Here is a 13757-nt window from a genome sequence, read left to right as displayed (position 1 = left end):
TAGGTGGAAAGAGCAAAAACTACAACACAAGTACGTCTCCTAACGTGAGGGTTTACAAAAGAGTAAATTAGGATCCACTCCCCTTAGGCGAAACTACAACATATTTCATAAATCTGGAATTACACAAAAGATTACACGACGTCGAACACTAAATTACACCGGGATTTAAAGTTACATGGTTAAGAACAACCTAGTACAACCTAGGCTTACTCCAGAAGTCGGGATAGACGAGGGCAATGGAGAAACAATAAGATAATGATTATCCAAAACATGGCATATGACCAACAGATCTAGAAACAGGAGGCTGAGAAGTCAAACATCATGAACCCTAAGACCAAACTAACCAATGGTAGACTTGAACTTCTTCAAAAATCAGATCCCTTCTTCTCAGATTACACCATCGCCTCTGTCAGACGAACATAGTTCTACAATGACAACTGAATCTCGTAACTCTGCTTCGGATTCGAGAGGGATGGGGATGAAGAAGAAGAGCAAGGACCAAGGGCATCTTATAGTGGCGAGCGAAGATGGGGCATAGTGCACCGGTAGTGGAGACGACATGGATGGGATACACCGCCGGTTCATGCTATGGGGATAAAGTCGGTCATGGCGCGCTCCCTGCGCAAGTGAGTGGAGGGGGGAATAAAGGAGAGGAGAGAGTGTTCGCTCGACGAGGGAGGCATGCAGGCGGCCTTGTCCCTAAAAGAAGAAAGAAGGGAGGGGTCCGGTATGGGGATGAGGGCAAGGATCAAGAGCGGACCGGAGGCCAGGAAAAGGAGAAGCGCACAGTGTCCGAGGACGACAAGTGTGGCTCGATGCCGTGGACATGCGAGGATAGGGTGCTAATGGGCCTGACACCGACGGTGTCCGCAGGGCACGCGGTGACAGCAACCCGGCGTGCGTAGCGTGTTCGAGCTGGGCACAGTGCTTGGGACTTGACATCTATTCAGGCTTTTCTAAGCACTCCCTACTACCCAAGGCTAACTTTTCCTAGGTGTTCTTCTTTCCTTCCCTTCCTTGTCCACAATATGCGCCAACCTTTGTATGAAGTGAGATCGCAACATACATGCTTCCTCCGAAACACCTCCTCTTGTTTACTTTGAGAGAACACTATTTCATCAACCCGTTGTGGATTTCTCGTTCAAACACCTTATTTTTTGTATCAAAAGTGGTATGGCGATGTAACTTAGTAAAGGTACTTGGTCAACAAACTCGATACCAGCGCGTGCCGAGCAGCGTCACCATGTGTCAGTTGTTCCACAGGGGCCCTCGGTTTTGTCGTGGCACCATAAGCTATTAACTAGATAACTACTACCAACTTACACGCAATAAAGACGGTGGGGTCATAGACCACAGAATCAGAAGAGTATTGCAAGAGAAGATTCAAACAACATGGGTTCCTTTTGCAATAAGGGACAAGGACTTCAAATCCAATAACGGATTTGATTTAAAGAGATTCAAGTGTTCTGCTAGGACATCCACAATTAGTCGATACAGTGTACTATGTTATCCAATCATAGCTGGTCTGCTCGCATCTGAATGGTAACTTATCTTGTAACCCACTTACTATCGCCCTCGAAAACCCTAAGCACGTCTAACGCGACTTAAGGTAGATGGATGTAATAACACAGTGAAATAAATAAAATGCATATTTTGAACGTCCTTATGCTGGTACAACATACAAGAACTTACTCTCCCATTCTCGACACATCGTTCACCTTTCCTATGATCGGACTACCTCAACATCTACGGGCGAAATATAATGGAAAGATTACAATACCGGTGGACAGCAACGAAAGACACTACTAACTACGGGTACATCATCCCAAGGCAACTAATCTACTTTAGACCACACATCTTGATGAGGACATCACCATGCTGGACACACCGACGCCATGGTCTTCCCCAAGTTGCAATTCGTTCCCAACTCAGCTGCCACATCGCCCTCGGATTCAGCAGACACGTCGTCACTGTTTCGGTCATAACCTTCTCATACGACATCAAAACGGGCCGTTCTTGGATGCGTTGGAAAGGGGACGACGACGCCATCGTTTTGGATCTGGTCCCAGCTCCAGAAGGTCCGTGGATCATTCTGTGTGACCACGGCAAGGTGCTACGTCACCTATTTGGGCCAACTTGGCCATGTATCGTGTCGGGCCTTAAGCCCAAGTTGTGGGCGCCCAACCCTTGGCCGTCCCCAACCCTAGGTTGAGTCTTAGACTATAAACACAGCCGTCGCCGCTGCTACACAATTGGGTTTTGTTTAGAGTTTAGTTTTCCATCGAGAAACTGAATCGTTCATTGTAACTGTGGTGATAAATCCTTTTACAGTGATCCAGGGCCCCCATTCTTGATCTCCTCCACTGTGTCGATTAGTCCTTTGGAACCGAGTTCTAGAACCCTCTATTGATATTCGCGTCATTCATATTTGCAATATCAGATTGCGTGTTTTACCTTTTTGCTTGTACTCTTCGATTCGCTTGCAGGAAAAGCCTTCTTGGCGAGGTCAATCAAGTTGTGCTTGGTTGATAACCAACGGAGCAGTGGTGTAACGGTTGCAGGGTTCGAATCACGTCTGATTTGAAGCCGGATCGCCAACGTCGAGATCTCCACAAATCGAACTTACCGGCTACCTCTCGGAAGATCGGTCCTGTACTCATCACATCTTCATTCCTAGGCTTGGCGGATTCTTCTACCGCCCTGGCTATAGATCTACCTCCTCTCTTGGCAATGGCTAAATGAGAGGAATCAAGGGTTCTACCTCTGACACTTCCGAGGGTGGAGGTGCTGGCGGTACTACAACACCGGTTCTTCTTCTTTCTAGCGGGTGGACAGTGATCCACTCCATGATCAAGGGATCCTACCGTTCAGTAGCCAGCATCCTCCGCTTGGCCCTGGTGACAAGGTAGGCCTCTCTCAATTGATGGGCATGTTGATCTTCAGCCTCCTTCAGTGCTTCTAACATGGCAGTCTCTCGACTCTCAGCGGCTGCCACACTGGCATGCGCTTCGGCAAGCTGCACCTGGAGCATCCTGGAGAGGATCTTAGCTCACTGAAGGCACTTCCTCAGCTCCAAGGCTTGCCGGTCATACTGCTCATCTAGAGCAAGTAGGTACGTGATCAAGTGCACCATGGTAGGACTATCTTCTTACGCATCCCACCCTTGCAAAGCCTCCATGCGAGCCCTCCATGCTCGTCGATTCTTTTCCAAAGGTGGAAAAAACCTCATGGGGGTATGGGTAATGGGCTCTTCATAGATCTGGCAAAGGTACCGCAAGGCTTTGCGGGCCACAACCTGGTAGGTGTCGACGAAGCGAAACCTAGTTGTGGTCACATTCTAGGCTTCAGTGATGTCGGTGGTTGCAAGGAAGGACTGAGCGAAAAGTTGGCTTAAAAGGAAAAGCTAGGCGATCTAAAGTGCATCGGGTGGTGGTACCAACAGCTAAGCCAGACCCTGCTTATAAAGGTTCTAGCACGAGATCACTATAAATGAATCAAACGAATTTTTCGCGCATTCGAGGCGAGTGATGTCCGAGGCCTTTAATGACTAATACGGCTGCAAGACAAGGTTCCGACAAGAGCCTAGAAAAGAGTACAGGGATACGCGGGTCACGGCAGGCATGAATCATAGGTGACACAAAGCACAAAGCCATAGTTTAGCATTAACTCTAGAACAGGAACAAGTCAGGCGTGCACCATATGACACGCGTGACACCTATGGATGGTGTATCTATAAGGCATATGGGCACTACAATACACAAACAGGATATGCATGAATGCACGTCCTATATGTCCTTCTACTGTTGCCAACATATAGGGCAACCATTCTTACATTTTTGGCACACTAATCTCTCCCTGTAGCTAGTCGATACTATCGGACTATGCTCGGGGTCAGTGTACCTGCAGAGAACTTGATTAAGCCTACCTAAGTCAGTAGAGTGCCATCTATCCTGGATATATAACCATAGTAATATGGCTACTTATATAACTTCGCATGCAACGTCCTAACTTTTTGAAAAGAATTTGTTGTCAAGTTTTAGTTTAGAAATAGGTTTCGAAGCTTTATTTCCTCATTTATGTCGATGGTGCTGCTGGTAGTGTAGGGCACATGAGCGGTGTAAGGAAGGCAGCAGATCTTCGGCCATAGTCCTCAGCGATCGCCCTGATGTTTGCCATGGTGAGGTGGACACGGAGGTGCTAAGGGATTGTGGGACGCTGCACGGCTGAGAAGTTGAACCTGCACTAGCTAGGGAGCCATATTAATGGCGACCAACCCCAACCACCAACCACCTCAGGAGCAACGTGCACGCAACCCAAGCCATCTCTTAGATGCATGGATGCATGTGTAAGTACAAATGTTCTTGCATGGTCGGTGAATTGTTTTTATCTGATGGTAAGGAGGAGAGGCATTAAATGTATCCACCTACCCGACTTGTTTTTATGTGATGGTACCATGGAGGGGAGGCATTAAATGTGTCCACCTGCTTTTGACCCACCCTGCGTAGTTGAAGATGTCCGGTGCTTTCAAATTTACTAAGTGAATTTCTAGATAGTTTAGGGAGGCACCCGCCATCTTGTTCTATATACTTTGCACGTTCAGTGTATTGCACTCCTCGTATAAATTCTGTGGGGACCACCATTTATTGCTTCATTTTTACCGTGTTTTTTTGCAGGTCTTTACTGTGCTTTTAGTGGACTATACAACTTTGTTCGTGGACAATTTTAAGTGTTAACACTTAAGTACTCTCTCCGTCCTAAAATGAATATAATTCTCACTTTTCAATATGTTAGACAATTTTAAATTTAATCAATGAGATAGAGGGTGTGGTTTTAAAGATGTGGCCAGAGATAGCGTGATGTGAACCTCAGGAATTGCCTTCTACTTTGGCAGGACCATACAAAAGCTTAAAGACATGGTCTACGCTTCCAAGGCATTGAAAAAGTTAGTTCAAATCTGGTCACCTCTATTCTTTTTAGGTTCATACTTTGCTACTTGCGGTCGGGGAGGAGCTGTGCCACCGGTGCTCAGCTTCTCACCATTAATGGTCTCACTATTGCGCCATGGCTGCACAGGACAATGGGACAACGCTGCAGGTGGGCGGTGCGGCGTGTAGTGGGGGGGGGGGGGGGGGGGTGGATGCTCGGCATGCATGGCCGGTGGCTTGTAGCGTGATGGTCGGCACGCATGTGAGTACGAACCGTGTGCATGCTGCTGAGGCCTTTGCTTGTGCCTACGTGCTAACTTTGCATGGTGCATGCAAACGAAGCGTAGGAATTTTAGAAATAGTTCACACAGACATCTGTGGTCCTTTTCCTGTGAAGAGTGTGGATGGTTATGATTCATTTATAACATTCACATATGACTATTCTCATTTTCGCTATATTTATCCAATTAAAGAAAGATCAGAAGCATTGGATAAATTTAAGATATTGAAGGCTGAAGTAGAAAATCAGCACAACTTAAAGATTAAGGTAGTAAGGTCCAACCATGGGGGAGAGTACTATAGTTGACACACCCCATATGGCCAAGTTCCTGGACCCTTTGCAAGGTTCTTACAGGAAAATGGCATAGTAGCCCAGTATTCGACACCGGGCGAGCCTCAACAGAATGAAGTAGCTGAAAGATGATAAGTTTATGGATGGAGGCGTTAAAAACCACCATTCATATACTTAATTGAGTGCCAAGTAAGTTGGTGCCCAAAACACCGTATGAGTTATGGATAGGAAAGGAACCCTCACTAAACTATTTACGTGTGTGGGGTTGTCTAGCTGTGGCAAAGGTATTTAACCCAAACATAGGGAAGCTGGACTCCAAGACAGTCAGTTGCCATTTCATTGGCTATCTAGAAAAGTCAAAAGGCTATCGCTTCTATTGTTCTGATAGACAAACGAAGTTTGTAGAAACAAGGCATGCTGTCTTCTTGGAGGATGATATGATCAGGGGGAGCATGGTAGCGCGAGAAATTAGTTTTGAAGAGAAGCAGGTATACGTGCCCACTCCTATGGTTCATCCCACAAAATGCGTTGTCTAGCTTTCCTCATGGAAAGAGGAATAAAGATGAGGAAGATCACACATGTGCCGTTAGAGAAGTAAACTTCTTCCTGTATCATCTTCCTGCCTATAGTTTAATTTCCTTTCTGAGTGCACCCTGCAATTTCTTTGAAGCATATTGTACTTGCAGCAATGAAATATATATTAGATACCCTACAGTTTAATTTCCTTTCTGAGTGCACCCTGCAATTTCTTTGAAGCATATTGTACTTGCAGCAATGAAATATATATTAGATACTATTCAACGCCATTTGCTGCTTTTATACGATAGTATTCTATGCTTGGTTTGAGTTTACAAATTGCAATTTTCATATCACTAGATCTTTGAATACTTTCATCTCTTCTTGGGTACCCTGCTCAGCGCCCAAGCCGGTTGCTAAAGTACTTTAGCAACAGGGTTCTCCATTGGGGTACTGGCGCTTGATGTACCAGCAGCCGACAAATTGCTAAAGTACCAGCAGCCGGGTACGTAGGCAACAACATCAAGTGGCAGTACCCCAATGGAGAACCCTGTTGCTAAAGTAGTATCTGATGTGCAGGCGCATCATGTTGACAACCGCCCGGTCGCAGCTTTAGAAACTTCAGGTTTGACACGGCAAGCATCCTACAGTCCATGGAGGATTCCTTACGACGCACCTAGGATCCTGATGAAGCATGATGGACCCTACATCCTTGATGTGTTTCATCATCCTTGATGTGTATAAATTGAGGACCAGCGCTATCGGTGTTGTCAATCTATCTTCATTTCGTCTCTCTCACTCGTTCGTTGCACCTGTAATCTTCCATAGCAACAGATGTTTCGTCTTGCATGTGGAGTGTGGTATATATATGTGGTGTCCTGCCAGACGGTTGAATCTGATTTTTTCTACTACCCGGTTTCGTGGTGGTTGTCCATAAAGTTCGGTCTTTTTTTGAGAAACCGGGAAAACTATATTACAAAGACCCTCTCAAGAAAAATGAAACTACAATCCAGTCCTTGCAAGATCATGGTCCTCCTGGTTGACCTCGTCGCCCGTGGTCAGAGCAATGTGTAGCTTGAAGCCGACCCCCTTCCGGACGATAGCTCTTCATAATTTTTTGATGCCACCATGAGTCGCATATCGAGAGTATCGACATGCTGTAAGATCGTTGAACATCTCAATGGTAAAACAAGGCATCTGGCACCTCAAAGGCCACCAGCAGCCGTAACATAAGTGAAAAGAGCGATTCCCCTATCGACAAATTGTTGGTGCTCTATAGTACTTAACTTTTACAAGACCTTATATCTCATATGCAGTAAACCTAGCATGTCAGTTCATGCAACACCCACGAGATTTGCACTGGCAAGCATTAAAGCGTATTTTGCGGGATGAACCATAGGAGTGGGCACGTATACCCGCTTCTCTTCAAAACTAATTTCTCGCGCTACCATGCTCCCCCTGATCATATCATCCTCCAAGAAGACAGCATGCCTTGTTTCTACAAACTTTGTTTGTCTGTCAGAACAATAGAAGCGATAGCCTTTTGACTTTTCTGGATAGCCAATGAAATGGCAACTGACTGTCTTGGAGTCCAGCTTCCCTATGTTTGGGTTAAATACCTTTGCCTTAGCTGGATAACCCCACACACGTAAATAGTTTAGTGAGGGTTCCTTTCCTATCCATAACTCATACGGTGTTTTGGGCACCGACTTACTTGACACTCGATTAAGTATATGAATGGCGGTTTTTAACGCATCCATCCATAAACTTATCGTCTTTCAGCTACTCCATTCTGCTGAGGCTCGCCCGGTGTCGAATACTGGGCTACTATGCCATTTTCCTGTAAGAACCTTGCAAAGGGTCTAGGAACTTGGCCATATGGGGTGTGTCGACTGTAGTACTCTCCTCCACGGTCGGACCTTACTACCTTAATCTTTAAGTTGTGCTGATTTTCTACTTCAGCCTTCAATATCTTAAATTTATCTAATGCTTCAGATCTTTCTTTAATTGGATAAATATAGCCAAAACAAGAACAGTCATATGTGAATGTTATAAATGAATCATAACCATTCACACTCTTCACAGGAAAAGGACCACAGATGTCTATGTGAACTATTTCTAAAATCCCTGCGCTTCGTTTGCATGCACCATGCAAAGTTAGCACGTTGGCACAAGCAAAGGCCTCAGCAACATGCACGCGGTTCGTACTCGCATGCGTGCCGACCATCACGCTACGAGCCACCGGCCATGCATGCTGAGCATCCACCCCCCTGCTACATGCTGCACCGCCCACCTGCAGCGTCGGCCCATCGTCCTGTGCAGCCATGGTGCAATAGCAAGACCATTAATGGCGAGAAGCTGAGCACTGGTGGCACAGCTCCCCCCCCCCCGACCGCAAGTAGCGAAGTATGAACCTAAAAAGAATGGAGGTGAAAATTTTGAACTAACTTTTTCAACGCCTTGGAAGCGTAGACCATGTCTTTAAGTTTTGTATGGTCCTGACAAAGTAGAAGGCAATTCCTGAGGTTCACATCACGCTATCTCTGGCCGCGTCTTTAAAACCACACCCTCTATCTCATTGATTAAATTTAAAATTGTCTGAGATATTGAAAAGTGAGAATTATATTCATTTTAGGATGGAGAGAGTACTTAAGTGTTAACACTCAAAATTATCCGCGAATAAAGTTTTATAGTCCACTAAAAGCACGGTAAAGACCCGCCAAAAAAACACGGTAAAGATGAAGCAATAAATAGTGGTCCCCGTAGAATTTATACGAGGAATGCAATAGACTGAACGTGCAAAGTATATAGAACAAGATGGCAGGTGCCTCCCTAAACTAACCAAAAATTCACTCAGTAAATTTGAAAGCACTGGACATCTTTAACTACGCAGGGTGGGTCAAAAGCAGGTGGACACATTTAATGCCTCCCCTCTATGGTACCATCACATAAAAACAAGTCAGGCAGGTGGACACATTTAATGCTTCTCATCCTTACCATCAGATAAAAACAATTCACTGACCACGCAAGAACATTTGTACTTACACATGCATCCATGCATCTAAGATATGGCTTGGGTTGCGTTCACGTTGCTCCTGAGGTGGTCGGTGGTTGGGGTTGGTCGCCATTAATACGGCTCCCTAGCCAGTGCAGGTTCAACTTCCCAGTCGTGCAGCGTCCAATCATCCCTTAGCACCTCTGTGTCCACCTCACCATGGCAAACATTAGGGCGATCGCTGCGGACTACGACCGAAGATCTGCTGCCTTCCTTGCACCACTCGTGTGCCCTACACTACCAGCAGCACCATCGGCATAAATGAGGAAATAATGCTTTGGAACCTATTTCTAAACTAAAACTTGACAACAAATTCTTTTTAAAAAGTTAGGACGTTGCATGTGAAGTTATATAAGTAGCCCTATTACTATGGTTATGTATCCAGGATAGATGTCACTCTGCTGACTTAGGTAGGCTTAATCAAGTTCTCTGTAGGTACACTAACCCCGAGCATAGTCCAATAGTATCGACTAGCTACAAGGAGAGATCGATGTGCCAAAAATGTAAGAACGGTTGCCCTATATGTTGGCAACAGTAGAAGGACGTATAGGACGTGCATTCATGCATATCCTATTTGTGTATTGTAGTGCCCGTATTGCTTACAGATACACCATCCATAGGTGTCACGCGTGTCGTATGGTGCATGCCTGACTTGTTCTTGTTCTGGAGTTAATGCTAAACTGTGGCTTTGTGCTTCGCGTCGCCTGTGGTTCACGCCTGTCGTGACCCGCATATCCCCATACTCTTTTCTAGGCTCCTGTCGAAACCTTGTCTTGCAGCCGTATTAGTCATTAATGGCCTCGGACATCACTCGCCTTGAACGCGCAAAAAATTCGTTCGATTCATTTATAGTGATCTCATGTTGGAACCTTTATAAGTAGGATCTGGCTTAGCTGTTGGTACCACCACCCGGTGCACTTTAGATCACCTAGCTTTTCCTTTTGAGCCAACTTTTCGCTCAGTCCTTCCTTGCAACCACCGCCAGCGATGGTAGGAGCCTGGGTTAGTAGTTACTGCCTGAACACTGAGGGGTTTCCCAAGATCCTGTATGCTACCCTACAAAAGCTCAGAGTCAAAGATTGTCTCGAGTATAGGGCCGTGAGTATGAAAAGCATGGCACTGAGCGGTGTGAAGTTACCGTTTACATTGGGAAGAGTGAAGAGTTCCCCGACATCACTGAAGCCTAGAATATGACCGCAACTGGGTTTTGCTTCGTCGACACCTACTAGGTTGTGGCCCGCAAAGCCTTGCGGTACCTTTGCCAGATCTATGAAGAGCCCATTGCCCGTACCCCCATGAGGTTATTTCCACCTTTAGAAAAGAATCGATGGGCATGGAGGGCTCGCATGGAGGCTTTGCAAGGGTGGGATGCACAAGAAGATAGTCCTACCGCGGTGCACTTGACCACGTACCTACTTGCTCTAGATGAGCAGTATGACCGGCAAGCCTCTAAGCTGAGGAAGTGCCTTCGATGAGCCGAGGAAGCCGAGATCTTCTCTAGGATGCTCTAGGTTTAGCTTGCCGAAGCGCATGCCAGTGCGACAGCCACTAAGAGTCAGGAGACTGCCATGTCAAAAGCTCTAAAGGAGCCTGAAGATCGACGTGCCCATCAATTGGGAGAGGCCTACCTTATCACCAGGGCCAAGCGGAGGATGTTGGCTGCTGAATGGCAGGATCCCTTGATCATGGAGGGGATCCCTATCCACCCGCCAGAAAGAAGGAGAACCGGTGTTGCAGTACCGCTAGCACCTCCACCCTCAGAAATGTTAGAAGTAGAACCCCTGATTCCTCTCATTTAGCCATTGCCAAGAGAGGAGGTAGATCCATAGCCATGGCAGTAGAAGAATCCATCGAGCCCAGGAATGAAGATGCGTGGTCTAAAGTAGATTAGTTGCCTTGGGATGATGTACCCGTAGTTAGTAGTGTCTTTTGTTGCTGTCCACCGGTATTGTAATCTTTCCGTTGTATTTTGTTTGTAGCTGTTGAGGTAGTACGATCGTAGGAAAGATGAACGATGTATCGAGAATGGGAGAGTAAGTGCTTGTATGTTGTACCAGCATAAGGACGTTCGGAATATGCATTTTATTTATTTCACTGTGTTATTGCGTCCATCTACCTTAAGTCATGTTAGACGTGCTTAGGGTTTTTGAGGGCGATAGTAAGTGGGTTACAAGATAAGTTACTATTTAGATGCGAGCAGACCAGCCGTGATTGGATAACATAGGACGCTGTATCGACTAATTGTGGATGTCCCAACAGAACACTTGAATCTCTTTAAATCAAATCCGTTATTGGATTTGAAGTCCTTGTCCCTTGTTGCGAAAGGAACCCATGTTGTTTGAATCTTCTCTTGCAATACTCTAATTCTGTGGTCTATGACCCCACCGTCTGTAAGTTGGTAGTAGTTGCCTGGTTAATAGCTTATGGTGCCGCGACGAAACCAAGGGCCCCTATGGAATAGCTGCCACATGGTGACGCTGCTCGGCACGCGCTGGTATCAAGGTTGTTGACCAAATACATTTACTAAGTTACATCGCCATACCACTTTTGATACAAAAAATCGGGTGTTTGAACGGGAAATCCACAACGGGTTGATGAAATAGTGTTCTCTCAAAGTAAACAAGAGAAGGTGTTTCGGAGGAAGCATGTATGTTGCAATCTCACTTCATACAAAGGTTGGTGCATATTGTGGACAAGGAAGGGAAGGAAAGAAGAACACCTAGGAAAAATTAGCCTTGGGTAGTAGAGAGTGCCTAGAAAAGCCTGAGTGGATGTCAAGTCCCAAGCACTGTGCCTAGCTTGAACACGCTACGCATGCCGGGTCGCTGTCACCGCGTGCCCTATGGACACCATCGGTGTCAGGCCCATTAGCACCCTGTCCTCGCATGTCCACGACATCGCGCCACACTCGCCGTCCTCGTGCACTGTGCGCTTCTCCTTTTCCTGGCCTCCGGTCCGCTCTTGATCCTCGCCCTCGACCCCGTTCCAGACCCCCTCCCTTCTTTCTTCTTTTAGGGACAAGGCCACCTGCACGCCTCCCTCGTCGAGCGAACACTCTCTCCTCTCCTTTATTCCCCCCTCCGCTCACTTGCGCAGGGAGCGCGCCATGGTCGACTTTATCCCCACAGCGTGAACCGACAGTGTATCCCATCCGTGCCGTCTCCACTTTCGGTGCACTACGCCCCATCTCCGTTCGCCACTATACGATGCCCTTGGTCCTTGCTCTTCTTCTTCATCCCTATCCCTCTCGAATCCGAAGCAGAGCTACGCGATCCAGTCGTCATTGTGGAACTAGGTTCGTCTAACAGAGGCGATGGTGTAATCTGAGAAGAAGGGATCTGGTTTTTGAAGAAGTTCAAGTCTACCCTTGGTTAGTTTGGTCTTAGGGTTCATGATGTTTGACTTCTTAGTCTCCTGTTTCTGGATCTGTTGGTCATACGCCATGTTTTAGATAATCATTATCTTGTTTCTCCATTACCCTCGTCTATCCCGACTTCTGGAGTAAGCCTAGGTTGTACTAGGTTGCTCTTAACAATATAACTTTAAATCTCGGTGTAATTTAGTATTCGACGTCGTGTAATCTTTTGTGTAATTCCAGATTTACGAAATGTGTTGTAGTTTCGCTTAAGGGGTGTGGATCCTAATTCACTCTTTTGTAAACCCTCACGTTAGGAGACGTACTTGTGTTGTAGTTTTTGTTCTTTCCACCTATAATATAATCCTAGCCAATATTGTGCTTTGAATCTAAATGTGTTGGTTGCTTGAGTCCAACTCCATTAAATACTTATTTCCACTAACATGTCATTGATTTACTGGCTTAGAATAGGCACCATATAATGACAACCAACCTTTATGTTCGTTTATAATATTATAATGAAAAAAACCATATTACCTTTCCTTCCCATATTTTTCCATTTAATGTAGCAAAGAGATCAACCTTTCGTTGCAATACGATGAGAAGACATATTAGACATATGAGCCATATTTCTTAAGAATTTTTCTATATCAAACACATCACCCGCAGCGAATCGCGGGCAGTGGCTAGTTCCTATGCTGCTAGGTCATCATACGTGTCTCTAGTTATTAGTTTAATACCCTGATTAGTTAGTAATAGTGCTGGTTAGGCTGCCTTTACATGCCAGAGCTCACACATTACTATAGCGACAACGCACGTGAAAATACAGCCCAATTGATCTTGTATGACACGTCATGTTTGGAATGGAATTGCAATATTTGAGATCCAGAAACTTCACATGGATTTTCAATATTTTATTTTTCTGAACAGTTGTGGACTTGTGGTATCATAACAATTAACAATAATAAGAGCGTACTCAGTGCAAAGAGCGCCCTGCTCTGTACGGGGTCTGGGGAAGAATTTGAAATTTTTTCTTGTGTTTATACTGAGCCTGTTTTGCCCCTCTTGATTGAAGTGATACGTATAAATGATAAAATGAGGAACGCATGTGGTGCCATATGACCATCCAATTTGCTGATTTAAGCACCAAATAAATGAGGAATAGCACTGCGATGTTTCTTGTGTAAGTTTACTTCCAATTTGCTTCTTTTTGTTTACACCATAAGCAACTGGTGGATCGCTAGGCATCAGCTTTGGTACCAATTGGCCGAGTAAAACTGCACTGGGGTGGAGTTCGATAGGCCAACACCTTGGCAACTTGTAGCAATTGAATAA

Source organism: Miscanthus floridulus, chromosome 2, assembly GCF_019320115.1.
Source record: "Miscanthus floridulus cultivar M001 chromosome 2, ASM1932011v1, whole genome shotgun sequence".
NCBI lineage: Eukaryota > Viridiplantae > Streptophyta > Magnoliopsida > Poales > Poaceae > Miscanthus > Miscanthus floridulus.
The sequence above is the reverse complement of the archived record's forward strand: the minus strand, read 5'-3'. Positions refer to the sequence as shown.